The following is a 13,728-nucleotide window of genomic DNA, read 5'->3' on the forward strand; positions in this document are numbered from 1 at the left end:
TCCCATCCCAGTTCTCCAGATCACCCCACCCCACTCACAAGGAGTCAGAAAGACAACAGAGCACAGGGGATAGGTTCACAGCTGTTTATTCTGATGACAAGCTGGAACACCAACTCAGGTGATGAACCCCCCCCCCCCCCCGCCGCCAGCTGGGAAACTGGAGAAGAGTGTCTCTGCCCACAGGAGGACCAGATGTGATCTCCACACTGAGCCCCCCTTTCCGGGGCAGCCTGAGGTTCAAGCAGGGTGCCTGTGAGGAGGAGGAGGAAGAACTGCACGCTTCTTTCTCAGGAAGCAGAAGTCTGGTCCGAAGGGGTCTCCGGCTTCCTCAGGCCCTGGTCTCCATCATGGATTCCAGCAATCGCGCGCTGTTAGTGATGGCCGTGGTCAGGAACACAAACCTGAGGCCTAGAAAGAGAGAGGAAGAGGAGAGGGGAAGTGTGAAGCAAATCACTGCGGTGGGTGTCTGGAAAGAGTCACACACACACACACACACACGCCGCCTGCCCCTTGCTCTCAGCACCGTTCTGTGCACCAACAAAACATTCCACAATTCGGCAAGCCCACTGCCCACCCCACCCCAGTGAACTGGCCTGTCTCTGCCCTGCTGAGTACCTCTTTCTTTGCCCAGGAAGCGGAGTGCAGAAATCTCCGAGAAAGTGCATCCCCCTAAGAAGACAGCCAGGATGATGCGCTGGGAGTCCCAAGTGTGCTCCTCGGCCGCTGGGTCTACAGCCACACACGAAACACGAGTCCCCCACCCCCCCCCCCCCCCACCCCCCCCCCCCCCCACCCCCCCCCCCCCCCACCCCCCCCCCCCCCCACCCCCCCCCCCCCCCACCCCCCCCCCCCCCCACCCCCCCCCCCCCCCACCCCCCCCCCCCCCCACCCCCCCCCCCCCCCACCCCCCCCCCCCCCCACCCCCCCCCCCCCCCACCCCCCCCCCCCCCCACCCCCCCCCCCCCCCACCCCCCCCCCCCCCCACCCCCCCCCCCCCCCACCCCCCCCCCCCCCCACCCCCCCCCCCCCCCACCCCCCCCCCCCCCCACCCCCCCCCCCCCCCACCCCCCCCCCCCCCCACCCCCCCCCCCCCCCACCCCCCCCCCCCCCCACCCCCCCCCCCCCCCACCCCCCCCCCCCCCCACCCCCCCCCCCCCCCACCCCCCCCCCCCCCCACCCCCCCCCCCCCCCACCCCCCCCCCCCCCCACCCCCCCCCCCCCCCACCCCCCCCCCCCCCCACCCCCCCCCCCCCCCACCCCCCCCCCCCCCCACCCCCCCCCCCCCCCACCCCCCCCCCCCCCCACCCCCCCCCCCCCCCACCCCCCCCCCCCCCCACCCCCCCCCCCCCCCACCCCCCCCCCCCCCCACCCCCCCCCCCCCCCACCCCCCCCCCCCCCCACCCCCCCCCCCCCCCACCCCCCCCCCCCCCCACCCCCCCCCCCCCCCACCCCCCCCCCCCCCCACCCCCCCCCCCCCCCACCCCCCCCCCCCCCCACCCCCCCCCCCCCCCACCCCCCCCCCCCCCCACCCCCCCCCCCCCCCACCCCCCCCCCCCCCCACCCCCCCCCCCCCCCACCCCCCCCCCCCCCCACCCCCCCCCCCCCCCACCCCCCCCCCCCCCCACCCCCCCCCCCCCCCACCCCCCCCCCCCCCCACCCCCCCCCCCCCCCACCCCCCCCCCCCCCCACCCCCCCCCCCCCCCACCCCCCCCCCCCCCCACCCCCCCCCCCCCCCACCCCCCCCCCCCCCCACCCCCCCCCCCCCCCACCCCCCCCCCCCCCCACCCCCCCCCCCCCCCACCCCCCCCCCCCCCCACCCCCCCCCCCCCCCACCCCCCCCCCCCCCCACCCCCCCCCCCCCCCACCCCCCCCCCCCCCCACCCCCCCCCCCCCCCACCCCCCCCCCCCCCCACCCCCCCCCCCCCCCACCCCCCCCCCCCCCCACCCCCCCCCCCCCCCACCCCCCCCCCCCCCCACCCCCCCCCCCCCCCACCCCCCCCCCCCCCCACCCCCCCCCCCCCCCACCCCCCCCCCCCCCCACCCCCCCCCCCCCCCACCCCCCCCCCCCCCCACCCCCCCCCCCCCCCACCCCCCCCCCCCCCCACCCCCCCCCCCCCCCACCCCCCCCCCCCCCCACCCCCCCCCCCCCCCACCCCCCCCCCCCCCCACCCCCCCCCCCCCCCACCCCCCCCCCCCCCCACCCCCCCCCCCCCCCACCCCCCCCCCCCCCCACCCCCCCCCCCCCCCACCCCCCCCCCCCCCCACCCCCCCCCCCCCCCACCCCCCCCCCCCCCCACCCCCCCCCCCCCCCACCCCCCCCCCCCCCCACCCCCCCCCCCCCCCACCCCCCCCCCCCCCCACCCCCCCCCCCCCCCACCCCCCCCCCCCCCCACCCCCCCCCCCCCCCACCCCCCCCCCCCCCCACCCCCCCCCCCCCCCACCCCCCCCCCCCCCCACCCCCCCCCCCCCCCACCCCCCCCCCCCCCCACCCCCCCCCCCCCCCACCCCCCCCCCCCCCCACCCCCCCCCCCCCCCACCCCCCCCCCCCCCCACCCCCCCCCCCCCCCACCCCCCCCCCCCCCCACCCCCCCCCCCCCCCACCCCCCCCCCCCCCCACCCCCCCCCCCCCCCACCCCCCCCCCCCCCCACCCCCCCCCCCCCCCACCCCCCCCCCCCCCCACCCCCCCCCCCCCCCACCCCCCCCCCCCCCCACCCCCCCCCCCCCCCACCCCCCCCCCCCCCCACCCCCCCCCCCCCCCACCCCCCCCCCCCCCCACCCCCCCCCCCCCCCACCCCCCCCCCCCCCCACCCCCCCCCCCCCCCACCCCCCCCCCCCCCCACCCCCCCCCCCCCCCACCCCCCCCCCCCCCCACCCCCCCCCCCCCCCACCCCCCCCCCCCCCCACCCCCCCCCCCCCCCACCCCCCCCCCCCCCCACCCCCCCCCCCCCCCACCCCCCCCCCCCCCCACCCCCCCCCCCCCCCACCCCCCCCCCCCCCCACCCCCCCCCCCCCCCACCCCCCCCCCCCCCCACCCCCCCCCCCCCCCACCCCCCCCCCCCCCCACCCCCCCCCCCCCCCACCCCCCCCCCCCCCCACCCCCCCCCCCCCCCACCCCCCCCCCCCCCCACCCCCCCCCCCCCCCACCCCCCCCCCCCCCCACCCCCCCCCCCCCCCACCCCCCCCCCCCCCCACCCCCCCCCCCCCCCACCCCCCCCCCCCCCCACCCCCCCCCCCCCCCACCCCCCCCCCCCCCCACCCCCCCCCCCCCCCACCCCCCCCCCCCCCCACCCCCCCCCCCCCCCACCCCCCCCCCCCCCCACCCCCCCCCCCCCCCACCCCCCCCCCCCCCCACCCCCCCCCCCCCCCACCCCCCCCCCCCCCCACCCCCCCCCCCCCCCACCCCCCCCCCCCCCCACCCCCCCCCCCCCCCACCCCCCCCCCCCCCCACCCCCCCCCCCCCCCACCCCCCCCCCCCCCCACCCCCCCCCCCCCCCACCCCCCCCCCCCCCCACCCCCCCCCCCCCCCACCCCCCCCCCCCCCCACCCCCCCCCCCCCCCACCCCCCCCCCCCCCCACCCCCCCCCCCCCCCACCCCCCCCCCCCCCCACCCCCCCCCCCCCCCACCCCCCCCCCCCCCCACCCCCCCCCCCCCCCACCCCCCCCCCCCCCCACCCCCCCCCCCCCCCACCCCCCCCCCCCCCCACCCCCCCCCCCCCCCACCCCCCCCCCCCCCCACCCCCCCCCCCCCCCACCCCCCCCCCCCCCCACCCCCCCCCCCCCCCACCCCCCCCCCCCCCCACCCCCCCCCCCCCCCACCCCCCCCCCCCCCCACCCCCCCCCCCCCCCACCCCCCCCCCCCCCCACCCCCCCCCCCCCCCACCCCCCCCCCCCCCCACCCCCCCCCCCCCCCACCCCCCCCCCCCCCCACCCCCCCCCCCCCCCACCCCCCCCCCCCCCCACCCCCCCCCCCCCCCACCCCCCCCCCCCCCCACCCCCCCCCCCCCCCACCCCCCCCCCCCCCCACCCCCCCCCCCCCCCACCCCCCCCCCCCCCCACCCCCCCCCCCCCCCACCCCCCCCCCCCCCCACCCCCCCCCCCCCCCACCCCCCCCCCCCCCCACCCCCCCCCCCCCCCACCCCCCCCCCCCCCCACCCCCCCCCCCCCCCACCCCCCCCCCCCCCCACCCCCCCCCCCCCCCACCCCCCCCCCCCCCCACCCCCCCCCCCCCCCACCCCCCCCCCCCCCCACCCCCCCCCCCCCCCACCCCCCCCCCCCCCCACCCCCCCCCCCCCCCACCCCCCCCCCCCCCCACCCCCCCCCCCCCCCACCCCCCCCCCCCCCCACCCCCCCCCCCCCCCACCCCCCCCCCCCCCCACCCCCCCCCCCCCCCACCCCCCCCCCCCCCCACCCCCCCCCCCCCCCACCCCCCCCCCCCCCCACCCCCCCCCCCCCCCACCCCCCCCCCCCCCCACCCCCCCCCCCCCCCACCCCCCCCCCCCCCCACCCCCCCCCCCCCCCACCCCCCCCCCCCCCCACCCCCCCCCCCCCCCACCCCCCCCCCCCCCCACCCCCCCCCCCCCCCACCCCCCCCCCCCCCCACCCCCCCCCCCCCCCACCCCCCCCCCCCCCCACCCCCCCCCCCCCCCACCCCCCCCCCCCCCCACCCCCCCCCCCCCCCACCCCCCCCCCCCCCCACCCCCCCCCCCCCCCACCCCCCCCCCCCCCCACCCCCCCCCCCCCCCACCCCCCCCCCCCCCCACCCCCCCCCCCCCCCACCCCCCCCCCCCCCCACCCCCCCCCCCCCCCACCCCCCCCCCCCCCCACCCCCCCCCCCCCCCACCCCCCCCCCCCCCCACCCCCCCCCCCCCCCACCCCCCCCCCCCCCCACCCCCCCCCCCCCCCACCCCCCCCCCCCCCCACCCCCCCCCCCCCCCACCCCCCCCCCCCCCCACCCCCCCCCCCCCCCACCCCCCCCCCCCCCCACCCCCCCCCCCCCCCACCCCCCCCCCCCCCCACCCCCCCCCCCCCCCACCCCCCCCCCCCCCCACCCCCCCCCCCCCCCACCCCCCCCCCCCCCCACCCCCCCCCCCCCCCACCCCCCCCCCCCCCCACCCCCCCCCCCCCCCACCCCCCCCCCCCCCCACCCCCCCCCCCCCCCACCCCCCCCCCCCCCCACCCCCCCCCCCCCCCACCCCCCCCCCCCCCCACCCCCCCCCCCCCCCACCCCCCCCCCCCCCCACCCCCCCCCCCCCCCACCCCCCCCCCCCCCCACCCCCCCCCCCCCCCACCCCCCCCCCCCCCCACCCCCCCCCCCCCCCACCCCCCCCCCCCCCCACCCCCCCCCCCCCCCACCCCCCCCCCCCCCCACCCCCCCCCCCCCCCACCCCCCCCCCCCCCCACCCCCCCCCCCCCCCACCCCCCCCCCCCCCCACCCCCCCCCCCCCCCACCCCCCCCCCCCCCCACCCCCCCCCCCCCCCACCCCCCCCCCCCCCCACCCCCCCCCCCCCCCACCCCCCCCCCCCCCCACCCCCCCCCCCCCCCACCCCCCCCCCCCCCCACCCCCCCCCCCCCCCACCCCCCCCCCCCCCCACCCCCCCCCCCCCCCACCCCCCCCCCCCCCCACCCCCCCCCCCCCCCACCCCCCCCCCCCCCCACCCCCCCCCCCCCCCACCCCCCCCCCCCCCCACCCCCCCCCCCCCCCACCCCCCCCCCCCCCCACCCCCCCCCCCCCCCACCCCCCCCCCCCCCCACCCCCCCCCCCCCCCACCCCCCCCCCCCCCCACCCCCCCCCCCCCCCACCCCCCCCCCCCCCCACCCCCCCCCCCCCCCACCCCCCCCCCCCCCCACCCCCCCCCCCCCCCACCCCCCCCCCCCCCCACCCCCCCCCCCCCCCACCCCCCCCCCCCCCCACCCCCCCCCCCCCCCACCCCCCCCCCCCCCCACCCCCCCCCCCCCCCACCCCCCCCCCCCCCCACCCCCCCCCCCCCCCACCCCCCCCCCCCCCCACCCCCCCCCCCCCCCACCCCCCCCCCCCCCCACCCCCCCCCCCCCCCACCCCCCCCCCCCCCCACCCCCCCCCCCCCCCACCCCCCCCCCCCCCCACCCCCCCCCCCCCCCACCCCCCCCCCCCCCCACCCCCCCCCCCCCCCACCCCCCCCCCCCCCCACCCCCCCCCCCCCCCACCCCCCCCCCCCCCCACCCCCCCCCCCCCCCACCCCCCCCCCCCCCCACCCCCCCCCCCCCCCACCCCCCCCCCCCCCCACCCCCCCCCCCCCCCACCCCCCCCCCCCCCCACCCCCCCCCCCCCCCACCCCCCCCCCCCCCCACCCCCCCCCCCCCCCACCCCCCCCCCCCCCCACCCCCCCCCCCCCCCACCCCCCCCCCCCCCCACCCCCCCCCCCCCCCACCCCCCCCCCCCCCCACCCCCCCCCCCCCCCACCCCCCCCCCCCCCCACCCCCCCCCCCCCCCACCCCCCCCCCCCCCCACCCCCCCCCCCCCCCACCCCCCCCCCCCCCCACCCCCCCCCCCCCCCACCCCCCCCCCCCCCCACCCCCCCCCCCCCCCACCCCCCCCCCCCCCCACCCCCCCCCCCCCCCACCCCCCCCCCCCCCCACCCCCCCCCCCCCCCACCCCCCCCCCCCCCCACCCCCCCCCCCCCCCACCCCCCCCCCCCCCCACCCCCCCCCCCCCCCACCCCCCCCCCCCCCCACCCCCCCCCCCCCCCACCCCCCCCCCCCCCCACCCCCCCCCCCCCCCACCCCCCCCCCCCCCCACCCCCCCCCCCCCCCACCCCCCCCCCCCCCCACCCCCCCCCCCCCCCACCCCCCCCCCCCCCCACCCCCCCCCCCCCCCACCCCCCCCCCCCCCCACCCCCCCCCCCCCCCACCCCCCCCCCCCCCCACCCCCCCCCCCCCCCACCCCCCCCCCCCCCCACCCCCCCCCCCCCCCACCCCCCCCCCCCCCCACCCCCCCCCCCCCCCACCCCCCCCCCCCCCCACCCCCCCCCCCCCCCACCCCCCCCCCCCCCCACCCCCCCCCCCCCCCACCCCCCCCCCCCCCCACCCCCCCCCCCCCCCACCCCCCCCCCCCCCCACCCCCCCCCCCCCCCACCCCCCCCCCCCCCCACCCCCCCCCCCCCCCACCCCCCCCCCCCCCCACCCCCCCCCCCCCCCACCCCCCCCCCCCCCCACCCCCCCCCCCCCCCACCCCCCCCCCCCCCCACCCCCCCCCCCCCCCACCCCCCCCCCCCCCCACCCCCCCCCCCCCCCACCCCCCCCCCCCCCCACCCCCCCCCCCCCCCACCCCCCCCCCCCCCCACCCCCCCCCCCCCCCACCCCCCCCCCCCCCCACCCCCCCCCCCCCCCACCCCCCCCCCCCCCCACCCCCCCCCCCCCCCACCCCCCCCCCCCCCCACCCCCCCCCCCCCCCACCCCCCCCCCCCCCCACCCCCCCCCCCCCCCACCCCCCCCCCCCCCCACCCCCCCCCCCCCCCACCCCCCCCCCCCCCCACCCCCCCCCCCCCCCACCCCCCCCCCCCCCCACCCCCCCCCCCCCCCACCCCCCCCCCCCCCCACCCCCCCCCCCCCCCACCCCCCCCCCCCCCCACCCCCCCCCCCCCCCACCCCCCCCCCCCCCCACCCCCCCCCCCCCCCACCCCCCCCCCCCCCCACCCCCCCCCCCCCCCACCCCCCCCCCCCCCCACCCCCCCCCCCCCCCACCCCCCCCCCCCCCCACCCCCCCCCCCCCCCACCCCCCCCCCCCCCCACCCCCCCCCCCCCCCACCCCCCCCCCCCCCCACCCCCCCCCCCCCCCACCCCCCCCCCCCCCCACCCCCCCCCCCCCCCACCCCCCCCCCCCCCCACCCCCCCCCCCCCCCACCCCCCCCCCCCCCCACCCCCCCCCCCCCCCACCCCCCCCCCCCCCCACCCCCCCCCCCCCCCACCCCCCCCCCCCCCCACCCCCCCCCCCCCCCACCCCCCCCCCCCCCCACCCCCCCCCCCCCCCACCCCCCCCCCCCCCCACCCCCCCCCCCCCCCACCCCCCCCCCCCCCCACCCCCCCCCCCCCCCACCCCCCCCCCCCCCCACCCCCCCCCCCCCCCACCCCCCCCCCCCCCCACCCCCCCCCCCCCCCACCCCCCCCCCCCCCCACCCCCCCCCCCCCCCACCCCCCCCCCCCCCCACCCCCCCCCCCCCCCACCCCCCCCCCCCCCCACCCCCCCCCCCCCCCACCCCCCCCCCCCCCCACCCCCCCCCCCCCCCACCCCCCCCCCCCCCCACCCCCCCCCCCCCCCACCCCCCCCCCCCCCCACCCCCCCCCCCCCCCACCCCCCCCCCCCCCCACCCCCCCCCCCCCCCACCCCCCCCCCCCCCCACCCCCCCCCCCCCCCACCCCCCCCCCCCCCCACCCCCCCCCCCCCCCACCCCCCCCCCCCCCCACCCCCCCCCCCCCCCACCCCCCCCCCCCCCCACCCCCCCCCCCCCCCACCCCCCCCCCCCCCCACCCCCCCCCCCCCCCACCCCCCCCCCCCCCCACCCCCCCCCCCCCCCACCCCCCCCCCCCCCCACCCCCCCCCCCCCCCACCCCCCCCCCCCCCCACCCCCCCCCCCCCCCACCCCCCCCCCCCCCCACCCCCCCCCCCCCCCACCCCCCCCCCCCCCCACCCCCCCCCCCCCCCACCCCCCCCCCCCCCCACCCCCCCCCCCCCCCACCCCCCCCCCCCCCCACCCCCCCCCCCCCCCACCCCCCCCCCCCCCCACCCCCCCCCCCCCCCACCCCCCCCCCCCCCCACCCCCCCCCCCCCCCACCCCCCCCCCCCCCCACCCCCCCCCCCCCCCACCCCCCCCCCCCCCCACCCCCCCCCCCCCCCACCCCCCCCCCCCCCCACCCCCCCCCCCCCCCACCCCCCCCCCCCCCCACCCCCCCCCCCCCCCACCCCCCCCCCCCCCCACCCCCCCCCCCCCCCACCCCCCCCCCCCCCCACCCCCCCCCCCCCCCACCCCCCCCCCCCCCCACCCCCCCCCCCCCCCACCCCCCCCCCCCCCCACCCCCCCCCCCCCCCACCCCCCCCCCCCCCCACCCCCCCCCCCCCCCACCCCCCCCCCCCCCCACCCCCCCCCCCCCCCACCCCCCCCCCCCCCCACCCCCCCCCCCCCCCACCCCCCCCCCCCCCCACCCCCCCCCCCCCCCACCCCCCCCCCCCCCCACCCCCCCCCCCCCCCACCCCCCCCCCCCCCCACCCCCCCCCCCCCCCACCCCCCCCCCCCCCCACCCCCCCCCCCCCCCACCCCCCCCCCCCCCCACCCCCCCCCCCCCCCACCCCCCCCCCCCCCCACCCCCCCCCCCCCCCACCCCCCCCCCCCCCCACCCCCCCCCCCCCCCACCCCCCCCCCCCCCCACCCCCCCCCCCCCCCACCCCCCCCCCCCCCCACCCCCCCCCCCCCCCACCCCCCCCCCCCCCCACCCCCCCCCCCCCCCACCCCCCCCCCCCCCCACCCCCCCCCCCCCCCACCCCCCCCCCCCCCCACCCCCCCCCCCCCCCACCCCCCCCCCCCCCCACCCCCCCCCCCCCCCACCCCCCCCCCCCCCCACCCCCCCCCCCCCCCACCCCCCCCCCCCCCCACCCCCCCCCCCCCCCACCCCCCCCCCCCCCCACCCCCCCCCCCCCCCACCCCCCCCCCCCCCCACCCCCCCCCCCCCCCACCCCCCCCCCCCCCCACCCCCCCCCCCCCCCACCCCCCCCCCCCCCCACCCCCCCCCCCCCCCACCCCCCCCCCCCCCCACCCCCCCCCCCCCCCACCCCCCCCCCCCCCCACCCCCCCCCCCCCCCACCCCCCCCCCCCCCCACCCCCCCCCCCCCCCACCCCCCCCCCCCCCCACCCCCCCCCCCCCCCACCCCCCCCCCCCCCCACCCCCCCCCCCCCCCACCCCCCCCCCCCCCCACCCCCCCCCCCCCCCACCCCCCCCCCCCCCCACCCCCCCCCCCCCCCACCCCCCCCCCCCCCCACCCCCCCCCCCCCCCACCCCCCCCCCCCCCCACCCCCCCCCCCCCCCACCCCCCCCCCCCCCCACCCCCCCCCCCCCCCACCCCCCCCCCCCCCCACCCCCCCCCCCCCCCACCCCCCCCCCCCCCCACCCCCCCCCCCCCCCACCCCCCCCCCCCCCCACCCCCCCCCCCCCCCACCCCCCCCCCCCCCCACCCCCCCCCCCCCCCACCCCCCCCCCCCCCCACCCCCCCCCCCCCCCACCCCCCCCCCCCCCCACCCCCCCCCCCCCCCACCCCCCCCCCCCCCCACCCCCCCCCCCCCCCACCCCCCCCCCCCCCCACCCCCCCCCCCCCCCACCCCCCCCCCCCCCCACCCCCCCCCCCCCCCACCCCCCCCCCCCCCCACCCCCCCCCCCCCCCACCCCCCCCCCCCCCCACCCCCCCCCCCCCCCACCCCCCCCCCCCCCCACCCCCCCCCCCCCCCACCCCCCCCCCCCCCCACCCCCCCCCCCCCCCACCCCCCCCCCCCCCCACCCCCCCCCCCCCCCACCCCCCCCCCCCCCCACCCCCCCCCCCCCCCACCCCCCCCCCCCCCCACCCCCCCCCCCCCCCACCCCCCCCCCCCCCCACCCCCCCCCCCCCCCACCCCCCCCCCCCCCCACCCCCCCCCCCCCCCACCCCCCCCCCCCCCCACCCCCCCCCCCCCCCACCCCCCCCCCCCCCCACCCCCCCCCCCCCCCACCCCCCCCCCCCCCCACCCCCCCCCCCCCCCACCCCCCCCCCCCCCCACCCCCCCCCCCCCCCACCCCCCCCCCCCCCCACCCCCCCCCCCCCCCACCCCCCCCCCCCCCCACCCCCCCCCCCCCCCACCCCCCCCCCCCCCCACCCCCCCCCCCCCCCACCCCCCCCCCCCCCCACCCCCCCCCCCCCCCACCCCCCCCCCCCCCCACCCCCCCCCCCCCCCACCCCCCCCCCCCCCCACCCCCCCCCCCCCCCACCCCCCCCCCCCCCCACCCCCCCCCCCCCCCACCCCCCCCCCCCCCCACCCCCCCCCCCCCCCACCCCCCCCCCCCCCCACCCCCCCCCCCCCCCACCCCCCCCCCCCCCCACCCCCCCCCCCCCCCACCCCCCCCCCCCCCCACCCCCCCCCCCCCCCACCCCCCCCCCCCCCCACCCCCCCCCCCCCCCACCCCCCCCCCCCCCCACCCCCCCCCCCCCCCACCCCCCCCCCCCCCCACCCCCCCCCCCCCCCACCCCCCCCCCCCCCCACCCCCCCCCCCCCCCACCCCCCCCCCCCCCCACCCCCCCCCCCCCCCACCCCCCCCCCCCCCCACCCCCCCCCCCCCCCACCCCCCCCCCCCCCCACCCCCCCCCCCCCCCACCCCCCCCCCCCCCCACCCCCCCCCCCCCCCACCCCCCCCCCCCCCCACCCCCCCCCCCCCCCACCCCCCCCCCCCCCCACCCCCCCCCCCCCCCACCCCCCCCCCCCCCCACCCCCCCCCCCCCCCACCCCCCCCCCCCCCCACCCCCCCCCCCCCCCACCCCCCCCCCCCCCCACCCCCCCCCCCCCCCACCCCCCCCCCCCCCCACCCCCCCCCCCCCCCACCCCCCCCCCCCCCCACCCCCCCCCCCCCCCACCCCCCCCCCCCCCCACCCCCCCCCCCCCCCACCCCCCCCCCCCCCCACCCCCCCCCCCCCCCACCCCCCCCCCCCCCCACCCCCCCCCCCCCCCACCCCCCCCCCCCCCCACCCCCCCCCCCCCCCACCCCCCCCCCCCCCCACCCCCCCCCCCCCCCACCCCCCCCCCCCCCCACCCCCCCCCCCCCCCACCCCCCCCCCCCCCCACCCCCCCCCCCCCCCACCCCCCCCCCCCCCCACCCCCCCCCCCCCCCACCCCCCCCCCCCCCCACCCCCCCCCCCCCCCACCCCCCCCCCCCCCCACCCCCCCCCCCCCCCACCCCCCCCCCCCCCCACCCCCCCCCCCCCCCACCCCCCCCCCCCCCCACCCCCCCCCCCCCCCACCCCCCCCCCCCCCCACCCCCCCCCCCCCCCACCCCCCCCCCCCCCCACCCCCCCCCCCCCCCACCCCCCCCCCCCCCCACCCCCCCCCCCCCCCACCCCCCCCCCCCCCCACCCCCCCCCCCCCCCACCCCCCCCCCCCCCCACCCCCCCCCCCCCCCACCCCCCCCCCCCCCCACCCCCCCCCCCCCCCACCCCCCCCCCCCCCCACCCCCCCCCCCCCCCACCCCCCCCCCCCCCCACCCCCCCCCCCCCCCACCCCCCCCCCCCCCCACCCCCCCCCCCCCCCACCCCCCCCCCCCCCCACCCCCCCCCCCCCCCACCCCCCCCCCCCCCCACCCCCCCCCCCCCCCACCCCCCCCCCCCCCCACCCCCCCCCCCCCCCACCCCCCCCCCCCCCCACCCCCCCCCCCCCCCACCCCCCCCCCCCCCCACCCCCCCCCCCCCCCACCCCCCCCCCCCCCCACCCCCCCCCCCCCCCACCCCCCCCCCCCCCCACCCCCCCCCCCCCCCACCCCCCCCCCCCCCCACCCCCCCCCCCCCCCACCCCCCCCCCCCCCCACCCCCCCCCCCCCCCACCCCCCCCCCCCCCCACCCCCCCCCCCCCCCACCCCCCCCCCCCCCCACCCCCCCCCCCCCCCACCCCCCCCCCCCCCCACCCCCCCCCCCCCCCACCCCCCCCCCCCCCCACCCCCCCCCCCCCCCACCCCCCCCCCCCCCCACCCCCCCCCCCCCCCACCCCCCCCCCCCCCCACCCCCCCCCCCCCCCACCCCCCCCCCCCCCCACCCCCCCCCCCCCCCACCCCCCCCCCCCCCCACCCCCCCCCCCCCCCACCCCCCCCCCCCCCCACCCCCCCCCCCCCCCACCCCCCCCCCCCCCCACCCCCCCCCCCCCCCACCCCCCCCCCCCCCCACCCCCCCCCCCCCCCACCCCCCCCCCCCCCCACCCCCCCCCCCCCCCACCCCCCCCCCCCCCCACCCCCCCCCCCCCCCACCCCCCCCCCCCCCCACCCCCCCCCCCCCCCACCCCCCCCCCCCCCCACCCCCCCCCCCCCCCACCCCCCCCCCCCCCCACCCCCCCCCCCCCCCACCCCCCCCCCCCCCCACCCCCCCCCCCCCCCACCCCCCCCCCCCCCCACCCCCCCCCCCCCCCACCCCCCCCCCCCCCCACCCCCCCCCCCCCCCACCCCCCCCCCCCCCCACCCCCCCCCCCCCCCACCCCCCCCCCCCCCCACCCCCCCCCCCCCCCACCCCCCCCCCCCCCCACCCCCCCCCCCCCCCACCCCCCCCCCCCCCCACCCCCCCCCCCCCCCACCCCCCCCCCCCCCCACCCCCCCCCCCCCCCACCCCCCCCCCCCCCCACCCCCCCCCCCCCCCACCCCCCCCCCCCCCCACCCCCCCCCCCCCCCACCCCCCCCCCCCCCCACCCCCCCCCCCCCCCACCCCCCCCCCCCCCCACCCCCCCCCCCCCCCACCCCCCCCCCCCCCCACCCCCCCCCCCCCCCACCCCCCCCCCCCCCCACCCCCCCCCCCCCCCACCCCCCCCCCCCCCCACCCCCCCCCCCCCCCACCCCCCCCCCCCCCCACCCCCCCCCCCCCCCACCCCCCCCCCCCCCCACCCCCCCCCCCCCCCACCCCCCCCCCCCCCCACCCCCCCCCCCCCCCACCCCCCCCCCCCCCCACCCCCCCCCCCCCCCACCCCCCCCCCCCCCCACCCCCCCC

General features: G+C 91.8%; 1 long non-coding RNA gene across 1 annotated transcript; it reads right to left on the reverse strand.

Annotated features, from left to right (window-relative positions):
- Positions 1–70: 70 nt before the first annotated feature.
- On the reverse strand, positions 71–772 carry LOC125424573. The gene is made up of 2 exons (XR_007243254.1): positions 616–772; positions 71–408 (listed from the first exon to the last, which is right to left on the reverse strand). It is a non-coding gene; the product is annotated as an uncharacterized LOC125424573 (long non-coding RNA).
- Positions 773–13,728: the final 12,956 nt, after the last annotated feature.

This window comes from Sphaerodactylus townsendi, linkage group LG17 (genome assembly GCF_021028975.2).
Source record: "Sphaerodactylus townsendi isolate TG3544 linkage group LG17, MPM_Stown_v2.3, whole genome shotgun sequence".
Taxonomy (NCBI): Eukaryota; Metazoa; Chordata; class Lepidosauria; order Squamata; family Sphaerodactylidae; genus Sphaerodactylus; species Sphaerodactylus townsendi.